General features: G+C 40.2%; 1 protein-coding gene across 3 annotated transcripts in view; it reads right to left on the bottom strand.

Moving 5' to 3' along the window:
- OS9 (OS9 endoplasmic reticulum lectin) overlaps nt 1-6,612 on the bottom strand; it is a 26,691-nt gene that overhangs the window by 6,774 nt on the left and 13,305 nt on the right. The window lies entirely within an intron of this gene.

The raw sequence follows: 6,612 nt of genomic DNA, 5'->3' as shown, positions 1-6,612 counted from the left end.
AAAAAAAAAAAAAAAAATTGGCTCATGTAATTATCACAAAAACCCAGTGAGGGGGTATTGATATCTCAACTTTGTGCTTCAAGTAACAGGTATGATGCAGTTAAGGCAATTGTTCAGGCTGACCAGCTTTTACGTGGTAAAAACAGGAACTGAACTCAGGCAGCTTAACTGTAGGTAACCAATTTGTATTTTACATTCTTGCTTTGTATAAATATGGTATGTGTGTGTATATATATGTATATATATATATATATTGACTTATATTTGCTTTATATATGTATTATTATTGTTATTATTTGAGATGGAGTCTTGCTCTGTCACCCAGGCTGGAGTGCAATGGGGTGATCTCAGCTCACTGCAAACTCTGCCTCCCAGGTTCAAGCGATTCTCCTGCCTCAGCCTCCCAGTTAGCTGGGATTACAGGTACCCACCATCATGCCTGACTAATTTTTGTAATTTTGTAGAGATGAGCTTTCACCCTGTCGGCCCAGGTGGTCTTGAACTCCTGATCTCAGGTGATCCACTGCCTCAGCCTCCCAAAGTGCTGGGATTACAGGTGTGATCCACCACACCCGGCCAGTATTATTTTATAAAATATATAAAAATATAAATATATATTTCTGTATATATATATATATATATATATATTTTAAAATATGTGAATATGGTAAAAAACTTCAAGCGATTCTAAGATTTTTTTTTTATTATTATTACTTTATTTTTTGAGATGGAGTCTCACTCTGTCACCTAGGCTGGAGTGCAGTGGCATGATCTTAGCTCACTGCAACCTCCACCTGCCTGGTTCAAGCAATTCACCTGACTCAGCTTAGATTCTTATATCATTCAGAAACAGGGTAAAGATATTGACTGGCCTTTGATAAATTAAGCATGTAATATTCTAATTTCTAATGTAACTATTAAAATAAGAGAGGCTGGTGGCTCTCACCTGTAATACCAACACTTTGGGAGGCCAAGGCAGGAGGATGGGTTGATGCCAAGAATTCAAGACTAGCCTTGGCAACATAGTGAGACCTCATCTCTACAAAAAATTTAAAACTTAGCCAGGTGTGGTGGTGTGCACCTGTAGTCTCAGCTACTTGGGAGACTGAGGCAGGAAGGTCCCTTAAGCCCAGGAGTTCAAAGTTACAGTGAGCTATGATCATGCCACTGCACTCTGACCTGTGTGGAGAACAAGACCTTGTCTCAAAAACACACTGAAAGTAGGAGCGGTCCTACTTCTGAAATGGCAGCATGAGGGACTTCGCAGACTCACTCCTCAGGGAAACTCCATAACTGATGAAAATTTTAAAACACAAAGCATTTAAACTCTTTGGAAATTTTCCTAAGGACATACAACAAATAAAGAAATGTTTATTCAAGAAAATCTACGAAATCTTTTTTTTTTTTTTTTTTTTGAGACAGGGTCTAGCTGTGTCACCCAGGCTGGAGTGCAGTGGCATGATCATGGCTCACTGTAGCCTTAACCTCCTAGGTTCAAGCAATCTTCCCACTTCAGCCTCCCAAACTGGGATTACAGGTGTGTCCCACCGTATCTGACTAATTTTTAAAATTTTTTGTAGCGACAGGGTCCTGATATGTGGTGCAGGCTTCCTCAAACTCCTGGGCTCAAGCAATCCTCCCACCTCAGCCACCCAAAGTGCTGGGATTACAGGTGTGTGCGCCATGCCCAGCTACTAAATCTTGAATAGTGAGAATTTGCAGCACTTGAGCCATGACCTGCTCCCTCACTCTATGCCCCAAACCCCACCTCACAGCTCAGTTTGACAAAAGCTCCACTCTAGCAGGTGAGCGTAGTTTAAAAAAAAAAAAAAAGGTCGGGTGGGGGAGCAGGAGGGCCCTTCTTATTCCCTGAACATCCAGTCATGAGATATAGTATATGGTATTTTACCAGAGAGGCAGGGTACAGTAACTAAATTCCTAAAAAAGTGGTCACAAGATCAAGGGCTCCCTTCCTCCACCCAGACCCACTCACAGGGCAGAGGCTTTCCCTCAAGTATAGTGGAACAAGAATACCGGGGCCGTGATTGGCCTCACTGAAGCTTGCTCAGAGAGTGGAGGTTTCACAAAAGGAGACGCAAACTGGGAGAGCACAGGCTGTCATCCCTGCCTAGCTCCCTGCTCATAAAGCAGGAATGTCCTTTCAAGAGAAGCAAGCCATTGTTTCTGACCCCAACTTCAGAGCAGGGCCTTGAGGATTTTGCGTAGCGGGAGAGGCAGTCCGTAAGAACGCAGAGCTCCAAAACATTCTCCAAAGGACTGACTTAATGTGAAACAGAGTATGGGGAAATTCAAGCCTACAGGCACTTTCAGAAATGTAGAGATTTTGGTGGGAGGCAATTAAAAGGAGGCTGGTTGCTCCATGATAGCAACAGGCTAAACCTTGGGACACCTTGTTTAACAGAACCAGGGAAAAAGCAACAGAGCTGTCCTGGAGTCAGAACAAACCTACATATTAGCCTCAAAAACTGGCCCTATGAAGTGGCCCACAATTAATTGGACTAGATTGTGGAACAACTTATGCCCCACAAGTCAAAAACAATAAAGCAATTAGTTGGCAATGAGTGGAGCCCAACAGCTGTGGGTGATGCTAGGAGAGGCCGATGGCGTAACAAATTCACGAAAGAAACAGTCAAAAAGAGCCTGCTGAAACCACTGTCATCTAGTGTGACTGTGTGCAGGGCCAAGACTGTGCTCTCTGAGGAGACACTAGAGGCTTCATGTGGTGAGGGAAAGAGACTGCACTCACGTAGTTCCGCCAAGTCACTGAACAAATGAACAAACAAAAACCATGTGGTGGAGGGCAGGTATTTCTAACTGTAGTCACTAAAACATACTATCTAAAATGTCTGGTTTTCAACAAAACCATTACAAAACATGCAGAAACATTACAGTATGACACATATATAGGAAAAATATACAGGTAAAAGAAACGACCCGTGAGAGGGCCCAGATGTTGGATCTCACAAACACTTAAAAGTAGGTATTTTAGCTAGGTACAGTGGCTCACACCTATAATCCTGGCACTTTGGGAGGCTGAGGTGGGTGGATCACCTGAGATTAGGAGTTCAAGATCTGCCTGAACAACATGGAGAAACCCCATCTCTACTAAAAATACAAAAAATTAGCCTGGTGTGGTGGCACATGCCTGTGATCCCAGCTATGAGGGAGGCTGAGGCGGGAGAATTGTTTGAACTCGGGAGGCGGAGGTTGTAGTGAGCCAAGATCGCACCACTGTACTCCAGCTGGGCAATAAGAGTGAAACTCCATCTCAACAACAACAACAACAACAAAAGTAGCCTGTATATATACATACATATATATATATATAATATATGTATTATATATTACATATATATTATATATATGTAATATACAAATATACAAATATATATATGTATATTTGTATATTTGAGATAAAGTCTGGCTCCCGTTGCCCAGGCTGGACTGCAGTGGCACAGTCTTGGCTTAGCCTCCACCTCCCAGGTTCAAGTGATTATCTTGCCTTAGCCTCCCAAGTAGCTGGAATTATGGGCACCCACCACCATGCCCAGATAATTTTTGTATTTGTAGTAGAGATGGGGTTTCACCATGTTGGCCAGGCTCGTCTTGAACTCCTGGCCTCAGGTGATCTGCCCACCTTGGTCTCCCAAAGTGCTGGGATTATAGGCGTGGGCAACCATGCCCAGCTTGTAGCCATTACGTTAATAAATATGTTCAAAGAATTAAGAATTGAAGTCACACAAAGTGTGTTCTCTGACCACAACGAAATAAAATTAGAAATGAATAAGGAAAAAAAAATTTTTGAAATTCAGAAATATGTAGAAATTAAAAAATATATTCATAAGCAACCAATAAGTTAAATGAAAAAACACAAAAGAAAACTACAAAATACCTCAAAAATGAATAAAAATGAAGACATAACATATCCAAACTTACAGGATGCAGCTGAAGTAGTGCTTAGAGGGAAATTCATAGCTATAAACATCAATTTTTTAAAAACGAAATCTTGACCCTTCTACTTTAAGAAACTAGAAAAAGAACACACTAAACCAAGAGCCACCAGAGGGAAAGAATACAGATTAAAACAAAAATAAATGAAATAGAGAACAGGAATACCATCTTATGTATCCCAAGACAGGGAACCACAGATATACCTTTCTAGGGGGTTTATACATGTTTTTAAGTTTCTGTAATAAGTCATTTTGAAAAAGACAATCTTTACATATACATAACTTGTACCTGGCAATTATACTTTTTTTCTTACTTTATTTTTTTTCTTTTTTAATAGATGCAGAGTCTTGCTTTGTTGCCCAGGCTGGTCTCAAACTCCTGGGCTCCAGCCCTCCTCCCTCTTTAGCCTCTCAAAGTGTTGGGATTACAGGCATTAGCCACCATGCCCGGCCCAGTTATAGATAAGATATATTTACACATGCATATATGTACAATAATAATCATTTGGGATAACAAAAGAATGGGGGGACTATTTCAATCAGTAGAGTAATGGTGACAAAATGATGGAACACACAATGGAATTTTATGCATCTACAAAAACAAAAAAGATGTACTGCCATTGAAAGGTCTCTAAGATTTACTGTCAAAGGAAATAAAAGCAAGGTATGGAACAGTGTATTTAATTTAGTATATATTGTTTATAAATAAAGGGGAAAGGAAATAAGAATCTCCATTCATAATTGTTTGTAATCACACAAAAAAAGGTTGGAAGGATACATGCAAAACTAAGAGCAGGGATAACCTGTGGGGCTAGAGCAGGGACAGTGGGGAGAGAATGGAAATGAGCTGACGAGAGACAAGTATGGGAGGGAAATATTTCTTTCTTTTCTCTTCCTTTCTTTTTCTTTTCTTTTCTTTCTTTCCTCCTTCCTTCCTTCCTTTCTTTTCTTTATTTCCCTCCCTCTCTCCCTTCCTTTCTTCCTTCCTCTCTCTCTCTCTCTTTTTCTTTCTTTCTTTCTGATAGAGTCTTGCTCTGTGGCCTAGGCTGGAGCGCAGTGGAATGATCTCTGCTCACTGCAGCCTCTGCCTCCTGGGTTCAAGCGATTCTCCTGCCTCAGCCTCCCAAGTAGCTGAAACTACAGGTGCGTGTTACCACATCTGGCTAATTTTTTTGTAATTTTAGTACAGACAGGATTTCCCACGGTGGCTAGGCTGATCTTGAACATCTGACCTCAGGTGATCCACCCACCTGTGCCTTCCAAAGTGCTGGGGTTATAGGTGTGAGCCACCGCACTTAGCCAGGAAATATTTCATTACATACCTTTTAAATAATACTTTCTGGGTTTTATATCATGGGAAAGCATTGTCTATTTAATAATTAGATAAGGAATTTAGAATAGCCATTAAAAACTTGTGAGAGATATATAAGTAGTTGGAGACAAATTTATGAGATATAAAAGAGGAAATGCTAAAAATGAATGAACTAGGCATTCATTTCAAGAAGTTGAATAAACAGCAAAATATATCCAAAAAAGTAGAGGCAAGAAAAGGAAGATTAGAGTAGAAATTAATAGAAAACAAATACAATAGAGAAGCTTAACAGTTGGTTCTTTGAAAAGTGTAATAAAACTGTCTAACCTCTGATTTGACTGACCAATAACAAATGAGTGATGCAAAAAATAACCCATGAGGAATGAAAACAGGAACCTAATTACAGATGCCACAGAGATTAAAAAGATAGAAGAATATAATGAACTTTATGCCAATAAATCTGAAAAGTCAGATGAAATGAACAAACTTCTAAAAAGAAAACTTACCAAAACTGACCCAAGTAGAAATAGGAAACTTTGAATATTTCTAAAACTACTTCAGAAAATGAATCAGTAGTTAAAAATCTACCCACAGCCAGGTGCAGGCGGCTCACGTCTGTAATCCCAGCACTTTGGGAGGCAAAGGCAGGTGGATCACTTGAGGTCAGGAGTTCGAGACCAGCCTGCCCAACATGGCGAAACCCTATCTCTGCTAAAAATACAAAAATTGGCTGGGCATGTGGCACATGCCTATAATTCCAGCTACTCAGGAGACTGAAGCATGAGAATCTCTTGAACCTGGGAGGCAGAGGTTGCAGTGAGCCAAGATCACACCACTGCACTCCAGTCTGGGTGACAGAGTAAGACTCTGTCTCAAAAAAGTTAATTAAAAAAAGAAAAATGGGATAGTCAAGGATAATATATATGACCACATTGGGTTCATTTCAGGAATGCAAAGTTGGTTCAACATTAGAAAACCAGTAAAGTATTTAATTTCAAAATTAAACATAGTCTCAAAACATGTAAAGAAAAAATTAACAAAATTGCTAAATCCACCATCACAGTGGGAATATTAACGCAGTTCTTTCCATAATCATTAGTCAACTCAACATAAAATTGTGAAAAACCTGAACAATACTATTAGCATCTTGAGCTGCTTAAACGGAGAAAAGACATGCTTTTAAGCAACAACATAGCATTTTAAAAAATTCATCAATGCCGGGCGCGGTGGCTCACGCCTGTAATCCCAGCACTTTGGGAGGCCAAGGCGGGTGGATCACGAGGTCAAGAGATCGAGACCATCCTGGTCAACATGGTGAAACCCCGTCTC

This window comes from Cebus imitator, unplaced genomic scaffold (genome assembly GCF_001604975.1).
Source record: "Cebus imitator isolate Cc_AM_T3 unplaced genomic scaffold, Cebus_imitator-1.0 Scaffold96, whole genome shotgun sequence".
In the NCBI taxonomy this organism is placed as follows: Eukaryota; Metazoa; Chordata; class Mammalia; order Primates; family Cebidae; genus Cebus; species Cebus imitator.
This window is presented reverse-complemented; position numbering and strand designations above follow the sequence as displayed.